The following is a 14892-nucleotide window of genomic DNA, read 5'->3' as shown; positions in this document are numbered from 1 at the left end:
ACTGCTCAGCAACAACTAAATGATCAGTGTATTGTCAACATTATTCTCAAACTAAAGCCCAAACACAACAAGGGACAGTACAGCTGTTTCACACCTTTTCCTGCTCCCATCTTCTCAAAAGTGCTCCCCATACAGTCTTGTAGCTACTTTTTGAAGTTATTTTTCCTTCCCAGGCCTGGATTGTCTCAGGCCAGACCAAAGGTTTTCAGGGGGACTGGGCACCTTTTAGAATTGTTTAGGTTGGAAAAGACCTTTAAGATTAGCAAGTCCAACCATCAACCAATCACAGCTAAGTCTACCACTAAACTATATCCCTTCGCACTATATCTGCACATCTATCTTTTAAATAACTCCAGAAATGGTGACACCACCACTTCTCTGGGCAGCCTGTTCCAGCACTTGTCAACCATTTTGGTGAAGAAAGTTTTCCCAATACCCAATCTAACCTCCCCTGAAACAATTTGAAAACATTTCCTCTCATCCTTTCACTTACTGCTGTTCTCAGAGGAGGTAAATGGATTTGGGTAGCCAGTATATTTGAATGAGCTATTCTTACTGGCAATTAAGGCATTAGCAAGTAAAGATATTCCTAATAGAGTGCTGTTTCTAAACACTTATAAGCAGCATACACATTTATCAGTTAAGAGCACTTAATAATGCAGTCTTCAAGAAAGAGGAAAGGAAAGAAATTCAAAGCCAAAGGTGGTTCAATACTTGCTAAAATAAGGGAAGATAAATTTAAGTATCATGTAAAGTCCTGCAAGAGTTCAACAGATAATTTGGAGCTGTGTCTATTTACAGACCCATACACATACAAGCACACTGGGGACATTGGAGCCAATTTTGAAAGCAGAGTATTAAATACAGCAGGAATTATGGCTGTTCAAACCAAGTGCTTGATACTGTGGTTTTCCTAAAAGATCAGTAAACAACACTTCAGTGAAAGTGTAAACAACATATTACCTGTGCAGTGGGTGCAAAGCAAGAGAAATGAGAAAAATTAAGAGTGATTGGCACCAGCCCATAGCAAGCACATCCCGCCTTGGGCTAATACTATGGTAAGCTACAGGAAAAAAACAGGATTTTCCTCTGGATGCTCAGTTCCAACATGCTCCTACCCCACAACAGGCAATGAGGACATGGCAACAAACATGCTCCCTCCAGCAGAGGTTTAGTAACTTACCAACATCTCTTACTTATGCTTAGGAATTGCTGTCATGCCAACATTGAGAAAAACCAATAAAACAGTTGAGAAACTCAATCAAAACTCAAAAGGGCAGCAAAATACTCAGTCCCAATTGTGCAGCCTAAGGTCATGCAAACAACAGCAACCCAGCCAACATAGCTCTACTAGGTTGAAGATTGTCAGGGCTGACCAACAAAACTGTAATTATATTGGAAATACAAAAATACTTTCAGTTCTCTGAATACAAACCAAGTTCATAGAACTTGCTCATTGATAATGTTTACTCTTGGCATTAACTTATATCAGATTGAATTCTCTAATATTATAGTATTGTTGACATATTAAAAAAGGTATAATTTTGTAGGCTTCTTTCCATCAGGCAAGAACATAATTATCCCTTATCTTTCAACACAGCCAAGCCCAGTAAATACAATTACAAAAAATTATGTTCACTGGCATGTGAAAAAAGTCATAAAATTAATATTGTATTTACCCCCCTTCCTTTCAGCAGTTACTAAAATGCACCAGTGATTTCTTGACTATTTCTTTTTACAGCAGCTTCTGGCTGGAATTAATTTTGACTGGTTTCCTGCTTGTTTACAAAGTTTTTCACATTTCTCAGAATTACAAATAACCAAGTGCTTCCTCTTTTCCTTGGTAAGATGCATCAGTTTTTCAAGAATTGTTTGATGCTAAGGAGGGTGGGGAAAAGCTACAATTTCTTCTCTGTTTTTGTAGATAATGCTCATGCCATCCCTCAAACAAATTTTGACAATTTTTTAATTACAGAGACAATTGACAATACCCATCCCACCTCTTGGCATAGATCTCTGCCCTAGAGACCTCTCATACCCCTCTCATATCTTACCAGGCTGAAATATTTCACTAGGTCTTTCCATGCACATAGACTTCTCCACGGCCTGGGCCATCCTTGTCAATAGTCTGTAGAAGTGCCCATCTGTTCCTATCCAAAGGACTAAACGAAGGACTCCTCAGCCACCCAAAGCTATGGGTTCCATACCTAGTAGAGAACCCAAAGGAGATGTATTCTGCAGCAGACATGCCAGCAGCCAGAAATACACTGCACTGAAGTAGGTATTTTACTACATCAGGTCTTTCATCATCTGAAAAACTTCAGTCAAATCAGTGCCGCTGCACACACAAAGCAAGACATTTCTTCACTAGAATGCCTGTAAATGTATCCCATTTATATGCTTGTCTCCAGCATTTGGAAATAGAAGGTATGCTCTCAGAGGAACATTTTGAAGTTGATAATGCACCCTTACAAAGTTTTCAAGTGTTACCCAGTTAGTCAAATACTAAATGAATGCTTCCATTTCAACTTTGTTTACAGAACAAACTCCAGCAGAACAGCATTTTTCAAGCTGTCAGGTCTGACCCAGATAAAGAGCATAATGCAAGGACAAGGAAACAGTCTTCATTGCCGTTCCCTCTTCTCTCCTCAGTTTCCCAATGCAAAAGAAAAAAAAACAACAAATGTGGGGGGGGGGTTAGGGATTGCTTTATTATATGCAGACTGGTAGCACTGCTTCTTCTGAGTTACCCCCATGGTTATAGCTGTTTGACCATCTTAAACTGTTGCACTTAAACCACTTCAGACCAAGCAGGTGTGATCAGAAGACAGCAAATGCTACATGACCAGCAGCTTTGATATTCCCAGTGATTGAGCTACCACAGCCTCCACAGGTGCCCATGCCAGTGTCTCATAGCTTTCACAAGCAAGGATTTTTTCCAAACACTCAGATTTTACCCTACTGCAACTTGTGTTGTTACTTCTCCCTATCTCTGCATCACTCTGGTATGAGCCTAGTTCTTTCACCCCCATCAGGTTCTTCCTGTCAGCAAGAAGAACCCTTACTAAAAGTCTCAGCACATGCTTCTCTCTTTTGTACCAAGACCCAGAACCAGAGACAGCATTTCAGCCATGGCCTCAGGCCTTGCCTGGAGGGGGAGGATGTTTTCCCAGACCCATTTTCTGGCTAGGGCAGGGTGGTTTGGAGGGACATGGGAAACCTCACCTGCCCCAGGAGCTCATTGCAGACTCCAGCTGGAGCTCCTGACCTGCAAGGTGCTACCTGTGGAGTCATGCAGCATTACTGCCATTCCCAGCACTTCGTTGCACACCCCCCTCCCAACCCCCATTTTATTTTTACACCAAAATAATCATCAACCCCTCCAAACCTTTTTTTCTAATAGCCGTTTAGTTTTTAAGTACCTATCAGATTTCTGTTATTTCAGGGAAAGTGGTGCTGAAAGAGTACTGGCACCAAGCAAAACAATTAAAAATCTTCAATTTAAAATGAAGCTTTAAACTTCATTTTGAAGTTTAACTTTTTTAACTTGAAGTTTAACTTTTTAACCTTCATTTTTGTATACTTCCATTTTCTGAAGAAGATGCTTCTCTTGCCCCAACCTCAAAGTGCATCAAATCCAGTCTGCTCAAATGTCAACTGCGAATTAGACAGGGCACCTCCCTCAGGACCGATGCTTCCAGCAGAGAACAGGTTACCTTTGAGAAATCAGCACTGCTTTGCAAAACAATTGGACAACAACTGAATTTAGGTACATGTTTAAGCATACTGTTGAAAAGCAGTAGATTACTGAGGTACTTCTTGCTGCTGAAGCATGATGCCAGATCAGACACATTTCAGAATCACAGAAGAGTTTGGAAGGGACCTTAAAGCTCATCCAGTTCCACCCCCGTGTCACAGGCTTGGACACATTCCACTAGAACAGGCTGCTCCAAGCCCCATCCAACCTGGCCTTGGACACTGCAGGAATGGGGCAGTCACAGCTTCCCTGGGCAACCTGTGCAAGGGCCCCACCATCCTCATAGGAAATAACTTTTAATAGCTAAATCTCCCCTCTGTTAGTATAAAGTCATTACCTATTGTCTCTTGACTTGCCCTTGTCAGAAAACCTTCTCCAACTTTCTTGTCAGCCTCTCTAGATACTGGAAACTGCTCTAAGTCTCCCTGGAGCCTTTTTGCCAGGATGAAGAATCATAGCATTCTCAGGCTGTCTCCATAGAATAGGTGCTCCAGCCCTCTGAGCATCTTCATGGCCCTCTCCAGACCTGCTCCATCATCATTCTGATGATTCAAGATCTATTCATTCCAAGTTCACTTTGATCTGTACCTGCTTTAGCTGTTCGCAACTTTACGCAGCACCACTGTTTGCTACCATGATTGAGAAGCACATTCCAGTGCCACTACAAGCACCAGCAATAGGATGTACAAGATGAATTATATTAATCCTGCCAACCACACTGTGCTGACACCCAACAGACAACACTATATACAGTCTTATTATAAAGATTTAATATTACCCTTGCCGTCATACTTCTATAGCAACCACAAAGAGGAGAAAAAAAATAGCAAAACTTCTGACAAAGTGAACATGATCAGCCCAGGGAGCCCAGCATGAGCTACATGCTGAGTGAGGAGCTGCCTCTGCCCAGTCGTTGACCTTTCAGTGCAGGCAAATCTGTGTCAGACTTGGCTGAACACAGGCCCAGCAGGTAGGAGATGACAAATGCAGATTGCTCTCTGACAGACTAATTTTTTCCCAGCAAGTTAGAGGCTCTGTGGGGAACAGCCTTTCCTAGCTGGAGCATGATGTAATGGAGCCACTGCAAGCAGGGGGATGAGTTTGCGTCTGAGCCTGTGCACCAAGACGCAAAAAAACCCAAACCAAACTAAAAACACAAAACAAAACAAAAAAAAAAAACCCAAGGAGAAAAGGCTGATGGATGCACAAATCTCTTCAGATGCATTCCTCACAGGTCCCTCAAGTCAGCCCCTTTCCCTTCTCTCTACTCCCATGACCACCTACCCCAAAGCACAACATGTGCATCAACATGACACCCAGGCTAGCAGGTCGTCTCTGTTGTCACCCCTGCAGAAGTCCCCATCACCACTAACACCATCCATGGCCACACTACAGGCTTCTTTGTGCTTAATAGTCTCATATCTTCTTATCCAATTACTTTTGCCAGGAAGCAAACCATGCATTTCTGAAGGGGAGTGGCAGGCAAGGAAATGGATAACATGCCAGCAGGGAAGTTCCCAGCTCCACCTGGGCTCTTGCAATCCTGTAAGTCATTGTTTATCAGGAAACAGCATCCAACAGTCTGATTTTGGACAATATGGACATTGACCACTTCCTACCACCCATCCTGGCTCCAAAAGACATTTTCCAATTCAGCCACAAAAAAAATACATCACTTCCCAGCACAGCACCACGTCAAGCTGCCCTAACTAAAGGAAACCTTGCAGCCATATTCTTATTTTTCCACAAAATCGAAGACAATTTTTTCCATAAAATTGATAGACAAAACATCAAGACTACCCAAGACTACAAGGCTCCAATTTTGTCATCCAGAAACCATTTCTCTCACCTTCATTGAGAAAAAAAAACAAAAAAATAATAACCTCTCATTTCTCTAAATCTACCCATTTTCCTCCTGCTTCATGAAATCCAAGGGTATACTTTCATCATAATGACATATACTTTTACAACTGCCATGATAACCAGTTTCTGTTTTGTTTATTCTTTCTCTTAAACCTCATCCCAGTTTCATTATTATCACTTATTTTTGGTTGAATTCATGAGCAAGATATTTTCCATAAGGAAAGACTACAATATTAATGGTCTTCACTTTGAAGCAGATTTTTACTGCCTGCAAACAGGAAAAGAAGTGGTTCTACAGGAGTGATTGATGTACTTTCTTAATTAAATCAGCCATTGTCAGAGCACTGAAAGAGAAACATAGCACTGATGGAAACATGTACATTATGCAAAAAAGCATTCGAGACAACACACACACTGCAAGCAGTGTTCCTTCCCTTGGTACTGGCAGGGTACAGGCAAGTTGCATTTCTGCACTTTCTGTGGGGGTGGAAGCATGTTTCAGTCTGCATGGCCCAAATATCAGGAGCTGTTGCCAAATGATCAAAGGCCCAAGAAGCCTCAGCAAAGGCCTGAGGCTGGGCAGCCAGTCTAGATGGAAACCTGACCAGTTTTGATAAGGCCAGGTGAAATTCTTTTTCTCTCTGCCTATAGTTATACTCTTTTGAAAGACCAGGGTGAAGTCTTGCTTAATAATGCCATCTGGAAAGCTTGCAGTTATAACAATGCCTTTTCTTTCCCCTTCTTAAATGAAAATACCATGATTACAGCCCTGCAGTCTCTCAGCTCCATCCCTACATCCCTGTAAAAACAGCCACAGAATCTGGAAAAAAAAAAAATTATTGGGTTTATTACTGATGTGCAAGTTCTTTCAGAAATTTGGAAAGGAGGAGATGATCAGACTCTCCAAGAACAAACACATTAAGCTACTCAATATCTACTTCCACCCCACTATCTCTACAAGACCAACAATCCCCCTCTCAGCTTATAACCCACTGCTAAACCTGCCAAGAATTTTGTTTTATTGATCCTGTCTGGTTTGCTATAAGCATACTGCACACCTTCTAGATGGGTAGACTACAAGCAATCTTAACCAATAATGTTAAAGCACCTCCACTAGATACTGCTTTTAAAGAAGTCATTTACCAGCTAGACATTACCCAGCAATGCCTTAAATAAAACAAAGCACTTCATTGTATTGAATGGTCTTGAAGGGGAGAAACAAGTAAACACCCTATGCCTCTGAAATACAAAGCAAGTCTTTCCATTTATAAATACCTAGCATGTGCACATATCAATCCCAGCCAGCACTGCCCTGCTTAGTCATGAGCATGGCTGGTATGGAGCCATCACTGAGCACTTTGCACCTAAAGCACTAACAGCATTTCTATACCCCTGGCAGAACAGCCCACATTCAATGCCCCAGCAGCACCACCACAGATAGCAGTGGCACTAAGGATCAGGATTACTGGGTTGTTGAGAAGTGTCCCCTCTTTATGTTGCACCAAGCCCTGCCCATCACAGGCTGCATCACTAGCAATTCCAAACCCCAACACACAGGAAGCATATTGAAAAACACATCAAACCAATTATTTAGAAAGCTACATATAGTTTTCTTGTGTCCTCACCCTGAGGGAAGCAAAGAAACCTGCTCTGAAGAGTTTCTAAGAGCAGGATGGTAGCTATTGTACAAGTAGCCTTGGTAACACCACCAGCCTGCACGTAATGCTGTTTGCAAACTCACACCATGAACATACAAGTTAAGATTCTGTGATTACCCTGCTTTTGGTTTGTGTTGCAAGATGTCCCCAGAGGGCCTCTGCAATTAGGACTCAAACATCCTTAATTCACTTGATACTTCTGAAGTTTTCAAGTTCCATGAGGCTTTAACAGCATCTGAATTCCTGTTCAAACATTGCCATTTCCTGCATAAAAGGCTTTTTGTGCCACAATAGTTTTGGCTTTTCTTAACTAATTCTTGAATAAAGCCTTTAAACCCAAGCAAACCTTAAAGACAATGTGGTCTCTTCATTTTAGTTGTCCTTAGAGAGATCTTTCTCATCTTTGAGGTTCATAAAACAGTTATTTTAGCATTGCTAGATATGCAATTAATTCCCCAATTAATATAAATATTTTATATGCAACTGGGTTCTTATTTGAATAAGCAATTATGTTAAGATCCTTTGATTCAAAATTAGTACAAAAAATATCCTGGCATAGGGCAATTATTCCAGAAGTTTTTGTTGAGATATAGAGTATGTGCAGAAGAGGAACACATTTATGTTATAGAATTTATAAGAGTAATTAGGCTGTTTAAAGAAATCCTAGTGCAGATTTCCAATGGAAATGGAATCACAGAATGGCTTGGGTTAGAAAGGACCTTAAAGATCGGCTAGTTCCAAACCCCCTGCCACAGGCAAGGACACCTTCCACTAGACCAGGCTCCTGAAAGCCTTGTCCAAGTCGGGCTTGAACATCTCCAGGGATGGGCCAATGGTGTGTCCTTCCTTCCCTTGAAGGGTCTGACAAACATCCACCTCGATGAGATCACCTGCTAGAGCAGAAGAGAACAAGAGTCCAATACCTTGGGAAGATATTAGTGCTTAGCATGTTGCTTTCAAAAAACATAATAAAATAAAACTGTCATCTTTTAATACTATTTGGATAAGAGAATCCACAGGTGAATTGAAGGCAACAGGAACATGCTTGCAGTCCAGAGAAAAGGGTTTGAGGCTTTTTTGCATCATTCATAAAGTGTCGGGATCATTGTTTTTTTTTTTTTTTTTTTTTTGATAAAGCAAGTAGCAAGCGCAGACAAGCACATAAACTACTGGTCACAAAGCAGCGGGTGAATGCTAACAAAAGTGCTCTGCAAACTTGCTAGAAATTGTTAAATCCAAGTTATGTTTTCACTGATCACTTCTGGTGTGATCCCACCATGGTCCATTCTGCCCCTCCAGGCCAAGCTACTTGTGTCTGACCCATCAGCATGGCAGTCTCAGAAGTAGGAACAGGGATGCTGGTCACACAAGCTGAAAGTCCAGACTTCCAAAGAAAAGTAGCCCTTGTCCCCCCTCAGGCAATTCCATCTCTTCCAAATTCAGGGACCCTTCTTTGCCAAGAGCTTGGGCTCAGCTTACTCGCCCCACGGCTATTGAGGAACCAACCCCTGCACAGGCTGAGCCCAACCTCAAAAATGCTTTCTCCCCTTCTTTCCTTTGGCTCATGGGGAGCCAAAGGCTGCAGTATAGCTGGGTCACAGGAGTGGAAAACCTGCAAGAAAACTGTTGAGGCTTCTTTTATAACTCCAGATCAAATTTACAACTATCTCAAGCATTTAGCTCCTGATGCTAAAACACTTCTGCAGCTGCCAGGTGCAGGTGACTTCTGTGAAATGTAGTAAGGTGCTTTGGCTTTCAATCACTTTATACACAGCAGGACCACCACTTCCCAGCCCATTGCACTCCTCCTCCTCCTCTGACCCTTTGGAAACACCCATGGCTTTGCCTTCAATTTATATCTACTTCCCACTGGCACCTTTGGAAGATAAAAACCAAGCCACCAGATGTGAAATAACAAGAACAGCACAGGCAGTGGCTGGCACAGCAGAGGTCCAAGCCTTTGCTGAATCCCCATGGTGTTGCCCAAGTGAACCGAAGGGAATGAAGCAAACCGCAGTTTAAAGCTTTCTGCAAGTAAGACTGTAAACTGGGGTCCTATTAGGCACTGTTTTTTTGTGCCCTGTTCTAAATGGGCATTTCACCAAACACAAATAAGCTTCTACAAACAACTTCTGATTCTGTCCATCAGTGCCTTCTAGACAAGCACAAGGCATTCATTGCATTCCCCAGCAGTGATCAAGCACACACACAGAGCTCCTTCTCCTCATCCTGCACCCAGGAACACACCCATCTCCCACTGTTTTCCCTAAACTGGTCAACTGAAAATTACTCTTTAAACAAGAGGGCAGTTTTAAAATCTCATTGATTCCATCCTGCTATGTTTCATTTCTCACTTTTGCAAGATGCTGGTGCACCTAACAGTAAAGTCACCTGGGTGACAGCTACAGCAGCACATCAGGAATTTCCCCCACATTAAGAGCTAATCTGCCCAAGCCAAACTAGAGACACACAGACCACAATAACAGTGAAGGATAGCGGTTTTTAGACTGACAGAGCATGTCTCTGTAGTAATAAATTTACCTGAACAACACCAACAGGAGAGGCGTGAGGGCTTTCCTGGCAAAATGCACCAGTTCAATCTGCATGCAGCCACATACAGCATCCCTGTGGTTTTGCCCCATTAAACCTTTTTTCTTTCATTGACCTCAGATTCACACTTAAAATTTGATCAAACCTAAGAAGCCAAGATAAAAACCTCAGGGAATGCAAGAATTTCCAGTAAGAAAAAACACAATAACTGCCTTCAGACAGTACTTGTATAACAATTATGACTGAGGAAAGAAAGGCAAAAATGATTTCATCAGATCAGACATTTCTTACCTTGCTGCAAATACTTTTGTAAGCATACACATTACTAATGATATACAAAGCCCTGGACTGCGATGTACAGACCCAAATGGGCACTTCCCTCTGCAAATAATGCTTTTTATTTTATCCAAACAAAAACTTAAAAAGCATAAAATTGCCTCAACTTCAGCCTTTGGTCATAGATATTTAACTTTTTGAAAAGCATATTCCATTTCACCTGAATTGGAATTGTATATGCCTCTTCTCAGTGAAGACAGCTGCAGAACATGCCAAGCTCTTTCAGAGAGCCAGATAGCTGAGGCCAGGTAACTGACTTTCTGTTAGACATTGGGTCAAGAAAAGGGGAGAAATTGTCTAAATAAGCATCACTGCCATGCTCTAACTGCTCAGCAAAGAAATCATAGTTGTTCATTTCTGTTCTGAATCATAAGTAGAGATTACAAGCTACAAATACTGAGAAACTATTATTGTTTTCAAACTAAGCCACAGGAAAAGGTCACAAAGGTAATTATTGCAAGAAAAGATCACAAGTTAAAGGATTTTTTTTTTTAAATAAGGAAAAAAGTTGTCAATAACAGCAGTTAAAGACTGCATATTTAATTCCATCTTAAATTCACAAAGTATACTTTTTAGATATATATGAAAAGTCTAGTTATAAGAACTACCTTCCAATCTTTGCAGGTCTCATTTCATGGTGTAGGAGCAGATGCTGTTTGCAAATCCAGCAAGCTTCCTATGCTCTGAAAAGCAACACTAGCAGAAATGCAGACAGGGCTTAGTCCCATTTTCTTCAGTATCTTTGGATGATATCATCCATACCTTGTGGCAGCCACTTGTAAAAACCAGTGCTTTATCACAAGGTAAAGCCACTACACAGGAAAATAAAGCATAATTGCAGTGTGAGGATTTCAAAACTAAAAATACCTGATATTCATCAGTGGAGCTTGACTGTTAAACAGCTCTTGACTCAACAGAAACTACAGAGGGAACTGTGGATATGCTGACAAGCCAAAGCCCAGGATCACAATAGATGAAAACTTTTGAAGAAAATTAATATTCAGATGCTGGGTACTGACTGAAGCAAGACATTGGTTTTAATGTCAGCAGTTTTAATTTGCACTATACTCTTCATGAGACATGCTTTAGTTTCATGACATTCTAATACTTTTCTCACCAAGATGAAGAATAAAGGAAATTAATATTATTAAACAAAAATCCTATCAAGGTAGACTATATTCCTTTCTGCAAAACTTATTTTGCTACTGGGTTACACTTCCAAGTAGCAGCAAGATAAATCTATACCTAGATAATCTCATAGCAGCTCTCTTTCCCACAAAAGGTTGGGCCAGCTGACCTTTTGAGATCATTTCCAATCTGGGCTATTCTACAATTCAAACTTTCAAACCCGCTGTGAATCGGGAGCCAAAGAAGAAGCCATGTTTGCCATTTAGAACAAAGAGTTTGTCAGATTGTTCTTGCTCACTTTCCCCCAACATCAAAGGCTAATCACCATTCAGATATCATGTATACAACCAACCAACCACATGGAGAACCAAGGAACACAGGCTTGTTTTATGTATTTTTTTTAAAAATGTTAACATTTCGAAACCATCAATGTAAAACTTAGAGCTTATGCCAAAGTTTACAGATTCATTGTAATTTGTTTAAAGTCATTTTGATGTTGACCACAATCAATTTTACAAGTGGCACTTGGCTGAGCACAGCATGAGGAAGGTACTGACAACAATCCAATGCAACCACAGCCAGCTATAGCAATGCAGCATTTGATACATGCAGGGGGTTTGGAACTAGATTATCTTGAGGTCCTTTCCAATCCTAACTATTCTATGATTCTATACTCACCTGCAAGCCAGTTGTTCAGGCTCCTTCTGATTTTAGAGGCAGCCAGGCACCTGAAGACCTGAAGGACAGGGAACAGACATGCTTGATTTTCTTTGGTGGCTGTTGAGCCTCCAACTCAGAGCTCACCAAGTGATCCCCCCCACCTCCTCACTTACAACAGAATGGATCAGGTCAGAGCAACACCCAGTCCCCAAGTAAGCAGAGGGCACAAGAACATGGCCATGAAGGAAGAGGCCAACAAGCACATGGGTCTGCTCTGCATAACAACTGGTAACCCCTCCATAGCTAACACAGCCCAGATGTGTCTAGTTAGAAACTAGTAGAGTCTTGTGCTTTCAGCACTCACTATGTTGCCTAGGAAGACAACCAAGAACCAGGCATCTAAATACCACCTGCAAGAGCAGGATTTTACATAGGGGTTCCTAACTTACCAGATTACAAAACTGTTCTCTACTGTGCTACTGGCACCACAAAGGCTTTTTTGTGGATCCGCTACAACAAATCCCCAAAGGAAAGGCAAATAACTGCTGTCTTCATTTACATAAAGTACTTTATCTGCTGCAGTGTGATTTGCAATAAGAACAGATACTAAGTTACATAAAATAAGTACCAAAATCACTATTTCACCCTAAGCTCCAGCACACAGTTGGTCAGCTCTCTGCCTTCTCCCCAGCCCTAACAAAGAGCAAACCCCACAACTCCAGCTTGAGCCAATTAATCACAGTAAGAAGACAGAACTGGTCCTTTGGAACACTCTGTGTCATAACTTCTTGTAGAATGGAAAAAAAAAAAAAAGCCTTCCCCCATCTTAACATTGTAGTTTCCTCCTGAATTATTAAATGAAAGCATATTTTCACTCCACTGATGTTATTATTGAAAGAGACTTAGCTCATGAAGTGAGCAGCCTGTCCCTGGGCTGCTGTATGCTACAGGCTCATCTGATTAACATTTTAAGATCCTACATTTTGAAAAAGAAAGCACTAAGTATAATGTGCCTAGGTGCTTCTCCTCAGTTCCAGAGAAAGGGAACTATAATACCCAAATGGCATTTAATCTAGCACTAAAAACATCAACACATAATACCCATTACAGCAAGAGGGAACTTCCAGGGCAGCTCAGCCTCCCCTCATTAAATCCAACCATTCATTTTTCCATAGCAATAAACACATTAGGAAAGCTGAAATGCCAGAGAAAAGACAGTAAAAACCTCAACCAGAAGGGAGGGGGGAAAAATGCATAAAGCACAACATAGCACTTACCCCCTCCAACAGACAGAGCTGCTGAAGCAAGACACTCACACCCCACTTCTCTGCTTCACAGCACCAGCTTAGCCCCGCATCCTGATTATATGGTTTCTTGAAAACTGAAAACACCTGGGTTTAGCTATCAAGCAGAGATTCAATGCAATCACAGGACACTGCTCCAGACCTGGGCAACCAGAGCTGATCACCCTTGGGGATTGCTGGGCTCCCATCAGGCATCCTGCTGGGTGCCTAGCACCCTCCTCTCATGTGCAACTTCACATGGGGTGTCTAGCACATCCAGTTTGCTGGTAAATAGCTCAAAGTATTCTAGTGGTCTTGAATACACCCACTTTAAGGCTATTTTTGTTCCTCATGTACTCTTGGTATATGCTTCCTTTTCTACAGTAAAAATCTGTCAGTCACCAGAATTCCAAGCAAGAGGCATAACCTGATTTGTACTCAAAAAGAAATTTGCTAATAAAAACAAGCTGTAGCCATTTAGCAGTTTGGGAAATAATGCTACAAGAAGATAATACACAGTCACAGCGCCTCCTTTTTGTCAGCAGTGGTTGGAATAAGACTCCAGCACGTACCCTGGCCAGGTTTAAGTGGCCACAAATGTCTTTTCTTGGGGAAAAAAAAAAAAAAAAAAAAAGAAAAAAGTATGGAAAAATAATCTGTGACACCATTTTCTCTCAGGTGCCACATACAGGTACATGGCTGCCGTCCCACCTCCTCCCAGCATCACACCCGAGAGGCACATTCTTATTTTTAAGAATAAAAGACCCACGGATATAAGAAAAGTTTAGTGCTCTTTAGCCACTCCCCAAGCCACAGCTGAATCTCTGCTCTGTTCTTTAAATGTCTCAATTTGCATAAAATTTACTGCAAACAATTAAAGTTAATTAAGATAATTTTGCACTTGAAGGTAAAGCATCTTATCAGCAGGTATCAGCCTGTAAAGCAAACAAAGAATTAGTTGCAAGAAAATAGTTGGGGCCTTATTACCCTGTTAGACATGAACTGACAAAAAATATCCTTATGATACTTTCTGTAGGTCTGGGTGCTATGTTTTCAAATTAATTAACTGCAATTAGCTAATCATCCTCTATAGTAACTTCATTTGTGACTCTGCACTGTAGTATTGGCTCATTTATACTTTGGCAGCCTTCCTGCATATAAGTAGGTATAAAAAAGTTTTTATAACAGCCCAAAGTTCTTCTCTGTTAGTGGAAACTGGATGTTGAAAGGAGCTTTCATAACACATACAGTGGTACCTCTTCTGCCCCAGAAGATGAGAAAGGAAAAGCAAAATATTCTAATCTATATGAAGGCTTGAGCTGTGCTATGTCCTGTCATTCTTGTAATGCTCCTTTTCCTCTCTGCAGCCCCATCTTGGTGTCAAAATGTTGCTTCTTCTCTTGGTCTTCTGCTTCCAGTGTGTTTCTATTGCAACTAGATACATGGGGCATTTGCGATGCTGCCGAGTGCTCCACATGCAAAATGTGTTCCCCGTGTGTCCTGGGTTCAGCAGTAGCAGTCATTTTTTCTCCTTCTTGGTAGCTGGTGCAGTGCTATGTTTTGACTTTCGGGCTGAGAACGGTTGCTGATAGCAAGTATGTTTTGAGTTACTGCCCAAATGTTTGGTTTGTCCAAGGACTTTGTGAGTCTCATGCTC

The sequence above is a fragment of the Melopsittacus undulatus genome, chromosome 4 (genome assembly GCF_012275295.1).
Source record: "Melopsittacus undulatus isolate bMelUnd1 chromosome 4, bMelUnd1.mat.Z, whole genome shotgun sequence".
NCBI lineage: Eukaryota > Metazoa > Chordata > Aves > Psittaciformes > Psittaculidae > Melopsittacus > Melopsittacus undulatus.
The sequence above is the reverse complement of the archived record's forward strand: the minus strand, read 5'-3'. Positions refer to the sequence as shown.